This window comes from Haemaphysalis longicornis, unplaced genomic scaffold (genome assembly GCF_048455015.1).
Source record: "Haemaphysalis longicornis isolate Haplotype H1 unplaced genomic scaffold, Haemaphysalis longicornis Haplotype H1 scaffold_1, whole genome shotgun sequence".
NCBI lineage: Eukaryota > Metazoa > Arthropoda > Arachnida > Ixodida > Ixodidae > Haemaphysalis > Haemaphysalis longicornis.
Window position 1 is genome coordinate 287,476,260 of NW_027526203.1, and position 15,345 is coordinate 287,491,604.

Below are 15,345 nucleotides of genomic sequence, written 5' to 3' on the forward strand. Positions count from 1 at the left end.
AGAGGGTTCGCGGAGGAGACTTCTACGAGCTGAACACGGTCGGACGGTCTGTTAAGGTTGGGATTTCAGTGAAAGAACGTAGCCGGAAGCTGTGTTTACCCGGTAATGATTACGCGTTTCACCCTCGCCCAGTGCATGCACGCACTACGGAAAACAAATGTGTCTTCTCACAGTTGTAACAGGGCATACTGGCTCCGCTCATTACTGCTCCTGTCAACAGCAGCTGTGCCACAGTGTTAGGCCTCAAGTAAATCACTGCCCTAGCCCGGGTAACCTTGCCGTATTTTATTTCTTATTTTATTTATTGATACTGTAACCCTCATTTGAGGGTCATTACAAGGAGGAGTACAAGCAAGAAAACAATGCACAATGACAAGACATACATTAGGTTTCGTGTTGCCGGTAGTACAATTCTAGCGAACACTCAAACGCTTTAGCATTCGAACTAACAACAGCATACTGTGGAAGTCTATTCCACACTTCTATGCTATAAGGAAAAAAAGAATGTTTAAACTCGTGTGGACGAGCCCAAAAATGCCTTATTGGGTTACTGTGGTTCAACCGAGCTACCCGTTTGGGTGCGGGTTGTATGTATCATGTATGCGTCTGTATTTATTTTCACTTTGTCTCTTATAATTTGAAACAGGAGCTTCAACCTTTGCTTTTCGCGGCGCACTTGAAGGAGTTCTAGGTAACACGATTTTAACAAATTTGTGACGGATTCTGTCCTGCGGTACCGTTAGCAAATGAAGTGCACTGCTAGTCTTTGAATTTTTTCTAGTTTATCACTCAGTGACTGCTGGTGAGGACTCCATTCGGAAGACGCATACTCCAAAATAGGGTGAATAACTGTCTTATATGCAAGTAATTTAACATCTCTAGGAGCATGTTATAATTTTCTCGTCGAGTAAAACAACTTTCTATAGGCTTTTGAACACACCTCCTCAACATGCGTGTGCCACCCCATATCGTTGGTAATACAGTCGAACACGGATATATCGAACACGGGTATATCGAATTATTGTCTATATCGAACTCATGAATTATCCCCATGAAAATTCAGTGTAAAAGTATAGGAATTCGCACGTTTATATCGAACGGTATTTTTTCCGACATTGGGTATATCGAACACCGCGCGAGCTGAAAGGTGCTCTTCGGCGGTCGCTGCACCCCCGATTTCCGCGGTCGCTTAGTGCCTTCGCCGAAACCCCACAGGGACAGAAGCCGGGTCCTGGGAGCGTCACGCTTGCCTTCTCATGGATAACTGCTCGGCCAACCAAACCACATGAGAGCTCGACATCGAGCTCAAGTTTGTGCCTTCGAACACAACAGCCAGGCTGCAGCCGCTCGACCGCTCGACTAAGTCGTTCAAGGTTGGGTACAGGAGGCGACTCCTCGATAGGCTTTTGATGAACCTCCGCGTGGGTACCGAACTTAAAGTTGACCAGCTGGGGGCCATTCACATGATGAGGTGTGCCTGGAACAGCGTAAAGCAGAGCGTGGCCAACTGCTTCCGGAAAGCAGGCTTCGTGACGGCTGAATTTTCGGAAGCTTGCGAAGACGGCGACGACGACGAAGAGGGCATGGACGATACGTTTCGCGAGCTGTCGTCCCTTTTCCCGGCTGCTGTTCCAGCCGGAGTGTCTGCTGGCAACTTCGTGAACGCTGACAGCAATGTTAAGGCTGTTCCAAGCGCCGGTGACGAGGATATCGTAGCTGCGGTTGCAGGAACTCAGGCTGATAGCTCGGGTGGCGAAGATTGTCCGGACGAGGATGCGGCTACACGATCGTACCCCACTGGTGAACTGGCGGCTGCGTTCAGCTTCATTCGACGTAGTTGCGGCGACATGGAAGGAACTGGGCTGTCGCACCTGAATTCCTCGAGAAGATCGAGACCAGGGTCTTTAATTCCATATACAGGACGAAGAAGCAGGCCAAGATCAGCGATTTCTTTTCACGCAAATAAAGCACCCTGTTGCGTCGTTAGTGCGGAATTAGTTGTCATTCATGAATGCGCCGATCGGTAAGCGGTCGTCCGCCACAGGTGAGGTCTCAGAGCCCATATTTTTTATATCGAATTTTTCATATATCGAACTATTTCGCGATCCCCTTAGAGTTCGATATATCCGTGTTCGACTGTAGTCACTCCCAGGTATTTAAAGCTGTGTGTTCTGGTCAGAAAGTTATTTTATTTCCAATTTTATAATCCCATGAGAGTACAGATTTCTTCTTGGTTAGACGGGTGAACGGTGTCTTTGAGAAGTTACTTTTCATTCCCCATTGGGCGCACCAATTATGCAAGGCTTGCAGGCATCGATTAATTTTTATTTGGTCGTTTGCGTTAGTTACAAGAGCGTAAATTAAACAATCGTCTGCAAAAAGTTTGATGTTAACCGGGCTTTCGACAACTGTGGAAATATCGTCTATAAAAATTAAAAACAACAAAGGACCCAGAACAAACCCCTGTGGGACACCGGACAATACTTTCAACGAACTAGATGTGCAATCACCGATGCGTACTTTCTGTTGGCGGTTCTTTAAATACACGGCTATCCAATTTAGTATGTCTGAGCTAAGTTCTAATTGCTGAAGCTTAAAAATTAATTGGTTATTGGTTGTGCGGAACTTTATCAAACGCCTCAGCGAAATCTACACAGATGACGTCTATTTCTTGTCGAGCTTCGAGAGATAAATAAAAATCATGAACTGTCTCTATCAGTTGAGTAACAGTTGACAACGCCTTTCTGAGTCCGTGTTGATGGGGATAAAAAAATTCTTTCGACTCAAGAAAAATAATAATGTGCCTTGCTATTCAATGTTCTATGATTTTACAATACACAGATGAGCTGGGCGATAGTTGTTCACATCAATCCGATTGCCAGCTTTGAACATAGGCTTTACAATCGCAGTGCGCCAGTCTTGCGGTAATTAGGATGTTCCCACAGACTTTCTGAAAAGGATTGTTGAGTAAAAGGACACCCATTCGCAATACCTGTAGCCTGATATGTCCCGACATCCTCAAGTCACTGTGACGCCCGGTCAAATATTTTATCTGGTGGCCTCGAGAACCCTCCCAGTGCCGAAGTATGGAGCGTCAAACTATAGCGAAAACAGTATGTTTCAGTAAACAGCCTTTTCGTTGGTAGGGCAGTAGCGACACCCGTTGCTTGAACTGACCCTTTAAGCCACTGCACCCATACCAACCACCTGTGTTCCTCAGGGCCTCGCGCTTCTTAGTGTTCTGTGGTGCCCCACTGCCAGGGAGAGTGTTTAAAATAGATTGAAAAACATTTAATTTCAAATCAGAAAATGCTCGTGTCGTATGCAGGTTTTAAATTTAATTGAAACCTTAGTGTTTACTTGCACCTGACCTATATGAGGAATGTTGCACTTCGAAGTGTGAGTGGCCAAACAGATTTTCCTATTCCAGAAGATTCATGATCGTCATTATCATCATCAACAGCCTAGTTGTGGGCCCCTGCCGCTTGAGTGGCAGTGGATACAAATCCAGAAGGTTAGTGTCGGCATGAGGTGGCGTTTCACCTCCTTCGTTATGGGGTAGTGGCCCAAACCCGCCCCACGCTGCTTTGTAGCCGCCCCGTAAAACACGATCCCAGATCGGACAGTAGCCTTTTGCTGCTACCAAGTGGATACAACTGCTTTTGATGATTCCAAGCTTCAGTACTGTTCAAATTCCGTACAGGGAGCAAAAGTCCAGGTGCTCCCAACTTCGACGCGTCTGTACGTAAGACTTCTGGGAAATGCTGTTTCGCGCTCGATTTGTTCGACCTTATACTCGACGCCCGCGCATGTAGAAAGCAAGCACTGAAGGAGTGAGGCCCGATCCTGTTCGCCGTCCGAGCTCCAGAGCTCGTGGCCGAAAGCCGTGCTCGCCGTGGTCTTGGAGCGTCCGAGCCCGGTGGGTGGAGACGCACGCACGGCGGCGGCGGCGGCGGCGGCAGCGCCGTCTGCGAGCAGGAAGTCCGACCGCCCAGGCGAGTCGGCAATCGCAGCAGCCAAAAGGGCCGCGCAGCGGGCGCGTCGGCCGCAGTCAAGCGACTGGCGCGCGAGACAGAGCCCGCGTGGCCTCCTCCTCCACCGTTTCTCCGTCCATCGTTGGAGCCCTCGGAGAGCGCACTCTGGATACAGTGCATTCGCGCAGACGCCGGAGGGAGCCCCGACAAGTGTCGCACGCCCGCAACATGAGCAATTCGCCGCGAGGACTCGGTGAGTTCCACCAGCAGCGTCCTGCAGCAGGCACCGTATCGGCGGTCAAGGCACCCGCCGATACGACGCCCCGTGGGTCGCTGACACGTCCGGAGTTTCCCCCCAAACGCGTCCTCGCACGGTTGTCCTCCCGAAAGTTGGACTGCGTGACGAAGCGGCAGACCGAGCCGCTCTCACTCAGCGTTCCCACTTGACGCAAACAAGTCGCGCGTCGGATCAGGGGGCTGCGAGTGAAGAGGCGTGCCTTTTGACCTCCGACGTAACCAGTGTGCGCATCGGCATTACATCAGAGCAGCAGCGCTTGACGGCGCCCACGGAGCGCCGCCCACGCTAAAACTCTATGGGCGGCCCCCTTTTGGCGCGCCGCAGCAGCGTTTTGAACGGCGCGCGCCGAACTGGTCTCGAGCGTGGTGTGCGTGGCCCGTGTTTTGGCAGCAGGCCGTCTGCGGGACCAGGGCCGTCGTCAGTGCGCGGATGTCCTGTGTGTATGACCTGCGGAGGAAGTGGCGGCCGCGACTCCGAGTGGCGCGTCGTTGGGAGCGCAACGGCTGTGCACCTTATCGCAGATCAGCGAGAACAAATGACCCTTATCGTAGGGACAGGCACCACATGTATAACGACGGTGTCGCTCGAGTTGAGCAACAAAACTCGTTTCACGCAGCCAGCGCGTGCTATAACCTCGCGGCCCCCATTCGTCCGCGGCTGTAATGCGTGGTGCAACGCTCTTCCCCGCAGCTGCTCGGCAAACAGTGCGCGCTCGTCGCAAACGCGGAGGGGATAGCGGATCCGTACGCACGGACGGGACGAAACCGCGCAGTAGGACTTTTCTCTCTGAGCCCAACGACCGCGCAATGTCCGGCTCGAAGGGAAAGGCGTTTCAGAGGGGTTACATCGCACGTTTTCATTCTTCGCGCATCTTGGCAGCTTTCATTTGCAGTATAGCGACTCCAGCGCAAATTTCTGTGATCGCCGGGTGGGCTGATTGCTGCCTGTCGTTTGATGTGTGTCTGTTTCAGATGAGTCAATAAGAACTGTTCTCACCTTTTGCAAGCGCTAGTTTTCTTGAGGAGCTGCTTCGGAACATTCCGATAAAGGTAAATAATTGCCTGAAGAGAAAACAACCCCGTCAGGGGTGAGAATAGAAAGTTCAAATTTAGGTTTTGGATGGCCTTGCTACAACGGCGCTCGGAGGCCGCTTTACTGGGCGGCTGCGGAACAATTTAGAGCAGTTGGAGGTTTTTTTCGTGCACGCAAAGTAAACAGGGCTGCTTCCATAACAAAAAAAAAATGCAGGAAGCGCACACTAACGCGTAAGACTTGAAGGTAGCGAAGCTGTACGCAACCTTCACGACCATGACGACAGTTTAAGTCCATGATTGCAGCCGATTCGCTCCTTCTTCGCAGCCGCAGCGACCTTTACTCCATCATTGTTGCCATAAGTGTAAGCTTCCCTCATTTTTTTGGAAGTGATAACCACTGGACATCACCATGGAGGGGCGTACGCTATTACGTGTCTTTCTCGTTCCGAGCAAGTGTTAATTGCCACGATTACGGCGAGCGCTGGAGTTTTGTTTTTTTTTTACCAATATCCCAAGTGGGTATGCGTGGCTTGACAAACGTGCGCAGGTGATGCTGGGCGGTCGTTGCGAGGCAAGCACACACGAGCGCTAGGCATTTTCTTGGTTTTGTTAACTGCCGGGCGGTCGCCGCGAGGCCCGCGCTCACGTGCGCGCGCTGGGCATTTTTTTTTGGTATTTTTAACTGCGACCACGAAGAGCTATGACTTGCAAAAGATCTTCGCTCTTAAAATTTGCAGAAACTCGCAGGTGGGACAATAATGCGTAATTATGATTACACAGCGGGACGAGAGAGAAGTAAACCAACACGAGCGCTACTAACAACTGAAGATTTATTGAAAATCTGGAAAGACATATGAAGAGTTCATCCTGCGCACTAATCACAGCCGTGACGTAGACAACGCGCCAAACACACTCACCAACACACAGAAAACTGGAGCTACAACTAGCCCAGTTTTCGACGTATTGTATCTGCTGCATACCATGCCCCTTTAAGAAGAAGAAAAAAGAAAGGAAAGGCCGGGAGGTCAACCAGGTGTAGAGCTCGGTTTGCTAATGCCCCTTTAAAGTCGCCTACACCACTACACGCAAACACCACTACACGCAAACATGCATTGCTGGGAAGGCATTTTTAAACGCCGTATAGTATATCTGGTACCGAAGTAAGAAGGTACTAGCAGGAGTGTTTATTAAATACCTCCCTTAGAGCGTACCGAGCTCTTTTTTAAAGTCGGCTTCATCACCATACACAAATGGTCCGAGGGCAACGTGCTTTTTCAGGGGCAATATAAGGATTTTGATGTTAAAGTATGGAGGCCGTAAAAAAATGTCCGTGAATCTGCTAACCCACAATGCGCATAGAAGGCCAGTCACAGGGACAAAGCGGTAAAATATGCAAATGACGAGAGCCAGCACAAGATTTGACTCGAGAAATGCGGCCTTGGTTCTACCATCGCGTAACGCAAGCAGACGATTTGCCCGCCCGCCGCCCGCCGCCACAGCGCAAACCTCCACACTTGCGAGTCAGATCAAATGTCGGGCCTTTTTTACTCGCCAAATTTGTTCGTGGGGACGCTATTCAGGTGCGTTGTGGCAAAACAGTTCCACATACTTTTTTTTTTTAGAGTGCAGTACCTTTTATGATAGCATTTTCGTATATGGGGAGATAGCGTGACACATTCGCCGTTACAGACGGACAGCCGGGTTTCCTTGTTGAGTCCGTATAGCATTGATTTAAGCATTTAAAGACAGCCGCCATAACCTGCAATCGAACCCGCGATCTCGTGGTAAGCTGCTCAACGTCTTAGCCACTGAGCCACAGCGAGGAATCGCAACCCCGAGGAAGGCATCAGGGTTGTCGTGTTTTCATGCGACTCCCCCGACCTCCCTTGGCGTCCGACGTTCTTGGCCGCATTGCGATGACTTCACAGCGTCGCAATGCGGCAAACGCCATCTTGCCGCGACAGTAGCTGGCGCGCCTTTGTTTCCGATAGAAGGGAGATAGGAGCACAACAATTCTGAAGTCGCTCTACCGTCCCGTCATTAATCTATCTTCCTATTCACGAAGATTGCTTGCTTTTACAATGCAACACGTGTCAGCGCACTGATGAGTCGCACGTCCCGCGCTGCTCGCTGATTTGATCGAATATGTACACGCTGAACCCTGTAAAGAACCGAAATACATGGCGGGTCGCCTTGCTGGCGGAGGCCTGGCACCATTTGCAATGCCAGAACTATACGAACGTCTGGTTTTCCGGTTAAAGCCCAACGTCAGCTGACCTTGAAGCCATGATTGGCTAACTGGTTTGCGATGGCATCGCGTGACAAAAAAACTTGGTTTGAGAGCGCTCGGCTGCGTTCAAAACGACAAGCGACACCCTGTTCGTCGTTTCGCGACGTCGTCGTGGATAGCTAGATCACGGCCGCTCCATGAAAGTGCTCGAGCGGCCGTGGCTAGATGAACGGCGAGACGGGCGGCAGACTGAGTTCCAGTCTTTCCTTCCATCCTCCGATCGGTCCATGTTCGAACTTCGATGGTATCAGTAAACGCCATGGGAGTTCGACATAAGGGATGTTTCGAGTTTGATATAAAGAGTAATGGGAAATGGCCCAGAGGGATACAACCAAACGCGACCGTATATATATATACACACACACACACACACACACACATATATATATATATATATATATATATATATAGAGGGTGTCCCCGCTATCATGCACCACGATTTGAAGAAAGAGTAATGGCGTAACTCGAAGAAAACCTAGCGCATAATGTTTGCAGTACTGTGGAGACGCGGGTAGCATTTTTTTCGTTAATGAGACTTAACTAATTACTTGTAATTAATTATCTAACGCGAGCAGTACTGTCCTTATCACTAAAGTGTCAATGAGGCACTTGTAGGTACCCACGAGGGGCATCTAACTGCGGTATTTTCAGCGACGAACTAATTGCGTACTCATTTATTCTGACTGATAAAGAAACCCCCCAAAATATGAAAAATACCACGTGACGGTGCCTCCGCGCGCATTACCGCGCATCGTAAAGCAATGCCCTCAAACAGGCTGCCTCGGAGTTAGCTAGAATGAAATAAACAGAAGAAAGAAAGAATAAATCGCGACCGAGTTTGTGCCTTATCTGCACACGCGCCCCGCGAATCTTGCTGTTGCTGCTCCTTCCATGCATGCCATTATCAAGGGGATGCGCTGTCTCTTCGGGCGGGTAACTCGCGAAGCAGTTGCTTTCAATCAGCTTATTTGGGGACGCTGCTTTACAATGCGCGCGGAAGCGCCGTCACGTGGTTTTTTTTTTCATATTTCGCGGGTTTTCTTTATCAGTCAGAATAAATGAGTACGCAATTAGTTCGTCGCTGAAAATACCGCAGTTAGATGCCCCTCGTGGGTACCTACAAGTGCCTAATTGACACTTCAGTGATTAGGACAGTACTTCTCGAGTTAGATAATTAATTACAATTAATTAGTTAAGTATCATTAACGAAAAAAATACTGTCCGCTTCTCCACAGTACTGCAAACATTACGCACTATAGGTTTTCGTCGAGTAACGCCATTGCTCCTTTTTTTTAAATCTTGGTGCATGATAGCTGGGACACCCTGTAGCGAATCAGAATTCGAAATGAGGGGCTCGTTGAATTAAGACAGGTTGGCAGTCAAGAAAACCTCGGAAAGCAAAGGGGAGAATGTGGTAGGTCATTGAAACAGATAAATAATTTGGAAAGACAGAGCGAAAGTGGAGAAAAAATGCCCGCCGGGTGGGATCCGAACCCACGACATCCACGAACCCACGGTCGTGGGTTCGGATCCCATCCTGATTCAGATCCCAGACTGATTACAATGTGTTGCAAATCCAAACCAAATTTAGTAGAGATGCAAAACAATAAAAAAAAACAGCGTAGCGCGCGCGCTACACTGCTGCAACAGTTTATTTCGCTTCCGCAGCGGACGATTACTTTTAATTTTGATTACCTTGACCCTGCCATGTAAATCAACGTGTTTTCGAGCATAAACCTTGTCATTATTCACGAAATGACCTGCCACAAACACTTAGCGCCTAGTTCGCGATAACGAATCCAAAGGTGGCTTCTCTGTGTTATGCCCGCGCAGTGTGTCGCGATACGTCCATTCATTCTAGCGCCCGCCCGCTAATTCGAACTCCGAGTTCGAATTAACGAGCTTTTACTGTATACCTTTGCGGAAAATGTTGAAATGGAGAGAAAGATGCTTCGGAAAGGGCGAGTACGCGTACAGTCGGGCTATGCACGTGGGACAAGAGAGCAAGCAGAGAGCGAAGAGAGAGAGAGAGAGAGAGAGAGAGAGAGAGAGAGAGAGAGAGAGAGAGAGAGAGAGAGAGAGAGAGAGAGAGAGAGAGAGAGAGAGAGAGAGAGAGAGAGAGAGAGAGACTTGAAAATGCAGGTGTTCTGATTGCGCTATGAGATGGCTACTGGACAACTGCACACGGCAACTGAACACCAATGTATGTGGGCTGCACGTGCAGGCACCGCGGAAGTGTGCGTCCAGCTCGGAACAAATGTGGTTTCCAAAAGAAGAGAAATGTGCACAATAGGGTCATCAGTGGAACGGGAGTCGGGTTTCGACGGGGAGTCGGGTTTCGACCTTCTTTTTAACCCCCGGGCCGTGAGAGTGGCCCGGGGGTAAAAAGAAGGTCCCCTTCACCCCGAGTAGTCCGAGTGGCGCTGGCTACCACCCCCAAGCACAGGAAACAAAAATACCTAAACATAAATACCCCAGAAAGTGAAGGGGAAAATCGCCCCACCGGTAGCGCAGTGGTTATCGCACCAGACCGGTATTCTGGAGGTCGTGGGTCAGGATCCCACCTGGCGGGAATTTTTTCTTCACTTTTTTTCTTTCTTTCCAAATTCTTTATCTGTTTCAATGACCTACCACATCCTCCCGTTTGCTTTCCGAGGTTTTCTTGACTGCCAACTCTTATTTCTGTGATATTTTCAACGAGCCCCTCATTTCCTATATATATATATATATATATATATATATATATATATATATATATATATATATATATATCGGCACGTTTTCGGTGCGCTTCGGCCCGCCACTGCAATTACCGACCCCCACCCCCTCTATACGACCGCGATGCATATCTACAGAATCGAAAAGCGAGAGATCAAAGGGGAAAGTTTGCAAATAATACTACAGGTAGTGCAAGGCTTTTTTGAATTGCGGACGGATTGCCGGGGAACCAAGAGGCTTATCCGCGCCAGGCAAGGGAAGATTGCGTGCGGGCTGCGGAAAGGAACGAGAAAGCGTGCATCATATTGTAACTGAGTGCAAATGTATCCGCTAGTCCTCAGTGGGGGCGACGTCTGGCCGACTTCCAGAAGGTATTGGTTTCAAGAAAAGGAAAATGAAAAAGAACAAACTATATTAAAAGGATTGTATAAAGTTGGAGGGGAAAAAAAGCAAAGACAAAATCGGGAAGGAAACATTAAATCATAAATCAGACTAGCCGAAAGGTAGGGCAGAGTACAAACCTCCTTTAAGGTTAGGGGATGTGTAGCGGCGTTAGCTGTAAGATCGATGTGCACCACCAGCCCGTTACGGAGGGGAAGACACTGATCGTCGTCATCTTTGCGACGCACGACCCGTGTGACCGCGACGCGCTCTGCAACGCGGCTCGGTGCTGGAGGCCAGCCGTGCGCGTAACCCGCGCTTCTTGTATCCTGGCCAATTGCCCTATTGGCGCAGTTCAGTTACGGCCCTTTTCGTGGAAATACATTTACCAATACTGGTCAGAATCCAAGAAACGGCGCCTCCGTCCACTCTGGAGCTCCAGACTTCTATCTATCTCTACAACCGTAATAACCAAGCCCATACGAAGATGAGCGGTCGTATCCAAATGTATTTCGATGCATTTGAATGCCAGCGCGCGCAACCTGGCATATGCCTGGCTTGGCGCGCCGTATGGCTTTGCTCTCTCGGCTGCCACGCGATGCGCCCTCGCGGGATCGTCGGAAGGCATTGCGTGCGTCCGCTGGGCATGCTGTGTTCTGCCAAGCCATGCTCGAATGATATCGCTTCTGGGCCTAGTTTACAGCGGAGCAAGGGGATACGCGTGAATAGTGCTGATCTATAGCTCTAAGTGAAAAGAAAAATGCTCTTGCTTTTAAAGTGTAAACGCACTTTGGCCTATATCGGTAGATGAGAGTGCCGTAGCTACAAGTATACCACTCGCAGAAGCAGCAGTTTCTTATTAACACACACAAAAAAAAGCCAAACGCGTAAAAACAGGTATCGCCGCCCCACGCGCTTTGCCGCTCTACGATTTCTGACGTTACGAAAGGTGGAACAGGATTGATGGAGCGTTTTTTTTTTTTTTTCTCTGAAACGAACACCGAGGAAGGCACGTTGAAATTTCTGCTCGTTACGTGCTTTTTAAAGGAACAAATATCAGCTAGCAAACATTTTACAACAGGATGCCGCACCAGATGTGGTGGTGCAGTATATATATATATATATATATATATATATATATATATATATATATATATATATATATATATATATATATATATATACAAGAGAAGAAAAACTTCGAACAAGGTAAAAGCACGATTGTGGCCTACGTTTCAGCAAAGAGAACTGACTTTCCTCTTTTACCTTGTTCGAAGTTTTTCTTCTCTTGTGTTCTCTACCATCTTCAAAGTTCTACTACTCCCTATATATATATATATATATATATATATATATATATATATATATATATATATATATATATATATATATATGCACACACAACAGCCAGCAGCAAATGCAGGAGATCATTAGCACAACCGGCTACTCTGCCGGGACGTGGCGGCTGTCAAGCTCGTTGATGGCGTCTGTACTTTCTACGCCTTCTTTCAGGCGGCAGAGCCTGACCATATGGTTTCGCTAGGGACGGCGTAAAGGGGCGAGGAAAACGGCCGATGGCGGCGTCGAAAATGCCCTTTCCGACTGGCCTCCAATTTCTGCGACGAAAGGGAAAGCCAGTGAGAACAGCTAGCTCTCGGGACGGTGATTAAAGTTGAGAATAGCACCCTGGCTAGCTCTGGGCGCTTTGTGACGGGCTCGTAATGAAAAAATGGAATGAAGACGAAAAAGGGAAAGTCCAGTTGTGATAATTTATTTCTCAGTAAACAAGGCGTTGTTGGCCGTCGAACAAAAAAGCCCAGAGAGCTACAAACGCGTGGTCTTTTAGTTAAAACAAAACGTTATTCAGCCTCCAGTGTTCTTGTAACCAGGCACCTTGCACTAAATCTGGGTGTTCCATTTTCAGCGTCGAACTTTTGGTATGGGTACTTGGCCACAGACTTAATACAATAACAATCCGCGATCTTCTCATGTCTAATATTTCCTACAAAGATTTAGCAATATATTTTCGGCCTATTGCAAAAAACAAGAAATGTATCACGTTGCAAGGGGTAACTGGAACACGGGAGCAATCGGCGTAGGAGCCCACATTTTCTCTGCGAAAACAGAGAACGCGTAGTAAGAAATACATTTTTGTTCCATGACAGAAAACGAGTGCACGGCGGCTCGACGATCCTGCCGTGGTAGCTGGAACCTCTTTCTGGTGAAGCGGCTTTCAGCATGGCGGTTGGTGGTTTTTCCAGGCGAATGTCTAGCTTTTCACATAGCTTTTTCGACCACTAACAAGCCATTGCCAAAAGACGGCCTACCGAGAGGGGGCAACGTTTTCTGTCGGGGTTTGTGGCTCCTTGTTCAGACGAGCGTCACGGCGCCCCAGCCCCCCTTTCCCCGTAAGCCCAGTGCCACGTCGCGCTCACACGCATCGCCGGCCAAGCGCCTTTCACAAGCGCAAGACGAGTTGACACGCTTCAGCGGAGCGTTGAATGCGCGCGCATTCAACAATTGAACACCGCTTCAGCGCTCATCGCGGTGTAAACAGCAGCGTACCGGCGATAGACAAGGGCCTGCTGCTACGTCGCTGCTCGGGTTCCGCGGCTTTTTCCTTCTCTGCTCGCCTGGAGAAAAAAAAAATCCTGGGCTATCTCCACTAACGTGATACCTGGTAAGGGGGCGAAGCATGCATTGTATAAGTGTATTCTTGGCGCCTTGACGTTTTTGCTAACGGAGATGAATTCGTTGGGGGTTTAGAGGTTTACAGCTTTGCTGTAAAAGTCACTTGTCGTTGAAGCACGAAGCTCTCTAGCGCGAGGCGTAAACGAGTGTCACGGTGTTTTAGTACCGTGACTACATGAGACAACAATTACGACGACGACGATGACAGGAGACGCCAACGGCCCAGCCCCTAATTGGCTTCGCCGATAACCTACGCCGATAACCCAAGGGAGCCCTGGCACCGCTGCCGGGATGAACATGAGCAGGGCGTGAGGCACACGCAATGCCCTCAGCGGTACCCAACCGGTGTTTCACGGCACGCGGGGGTACAGAAAATTGTGGCGAAGTGCTCAGAATCGCATGTGCCGGGGAAAGCTAACAGCAGCGCCGAGGGAGGGTGGGCCGCTGCCGCACGTGCAACATGAACCGCCTTGAGAGGTGAACGTACCGGCGGGGGCGAGCAGGATACCAATTGGCTCCTGGCGATGGCGAGCGAGCGGAACGAGCTTTGGAGTGTGTCTGTCCAGGGGGCCGGTCAAGTGGTGACGGGCGCAGCCGCAAAGTTCAACTTAGTGTTCAACAGCAGATCAACAGAAGGTCCGACTAGGCTTTCGCCTTCACATTCTCAGGAAGTTCTAAGCATCCGCAATAATGTTTTTTTGTGCTTGTCTTCGTGGGTACTTGGCACTGATTTGAAAAATAAGACACGCTTTCCCAGCACTACTGTACGCTTTCACAGGCCGATTGAACCACTCGGCTGCAACTCCTTTGCGGAACGAGAATGACGTTTACGGGGCTTTCGTGTCACTGCGAGGACGCGGAAGAATCATTCGCCGCGGTGGTTGGTATAACTTGTTCCAACTGCAGCCAGAAAGGGGAATAGAATACAGGCTGCGGCTATGTGGGGGTTCATGTGGTGTGGCCACACCCACTTATGACGCATGCTAAGATATCTGGACCAACGTCTGGCGTGGAAATCTCCACACCACCACATGACGCATACCCACGTGCGGGCCAAAAATGAATGAAGGCCCCACGTGCCATGCTAGGCTTTTCTTACTCCACCGTGCTAAACAATTCTGTGTGGAGAAAGCTCATGTCTCAAGGTAGTTCTGACTTGCAGTAACTTTCCGTCGTGTTCAGGCAAAATCCTATGTTTACCGTTTGCGTTCTCGCACGACGTTTTTGTTTGTTTGCTTGTTTGTTTGTCTGTCTGTTTGTTTGTCTGTTTGTTTGTTTGTTTGTTTGTTTGTTTGTTTGTTTGTTTGTTTGTTTGTTTGTTTGTTTGTTTGTTTGTTATAAAACTAGCATTGAACGTCATTTCCCCCCGAAAGTTTCCTTCCGAGGAAAATGTTTTGTCTCCACAAGATGGCGTCACAGCCAGGAATAGTGGATAACTAGAGCAGGTTGCTTGAGAACGCAGATTGCTTTGTGGGGATGTGTACCCAAAGGGTATATACCACAGCCAATTGGTCATTCAATCAATAAAATGGATGTAAATTAAAAAATAAGGATGATGCATAAGTCTTGGGAGGAATACCTAATTTAGGTAGTTTGGTTTATCAACGATACTGCTTCGTCCCAATAACAATGACACCAATTTTATCGCCATCTCCCAACAAATAATGTCGATATTAAGGGAAGCAAATAAAGTAGTGGCGACTTCCAGCCAACGGTCTCTTTGGCGTCACAGGGACACCCTTGCGCGACGGGCGGCCGCCCGCCAAAGATGACTCTGCGATTGTCGGTGGGACACTGTTCGCTCTGACCGTATCACTCGAATGCTAACACGCAGCCAACACGCTCGCAACTGTATTTAGTGTCCCCTCTGCTCGGGCTAGAGTCATGTAGCGCGAAATTTGACAGGTTTTGAATATTTCTTGGGTTCTTCTTTTTTTTCCCTCTCTCTCCTGGTGACAA

At 48.9% G+C, this 15,345-nt stretch overlaps 1 protein-coding gene across 6 annotated transcripts in view; it reads left to right on the forward strand.

The window, feature by feature from the left end:
• Raw (NDT-like domain-containing protein raw) overlaps positions 1 to 15,345 on the forward strand; it is a 336,980-nt gene that overhangs the window by 292,006 nt on the left and 29,629 nt on the right. The window contains exon 1 of one of the 6 annotated variants that reach the window (XM_077679556.1): positions 4,026 to 4,227. The exons of 4 other annotated variants lie outside the window; for them this stretch is intronic. The gene's annotated coding sequence lies outside the window, so the exon portion shown is untranslated. Of the gene's footprint in view, positions 1 to 4,025; positions 4,228 to 15,345 lie in introns of those variants that run through there. One more of the 6 variants, XM_077679531.1, reaches the window with a different exon arrangement.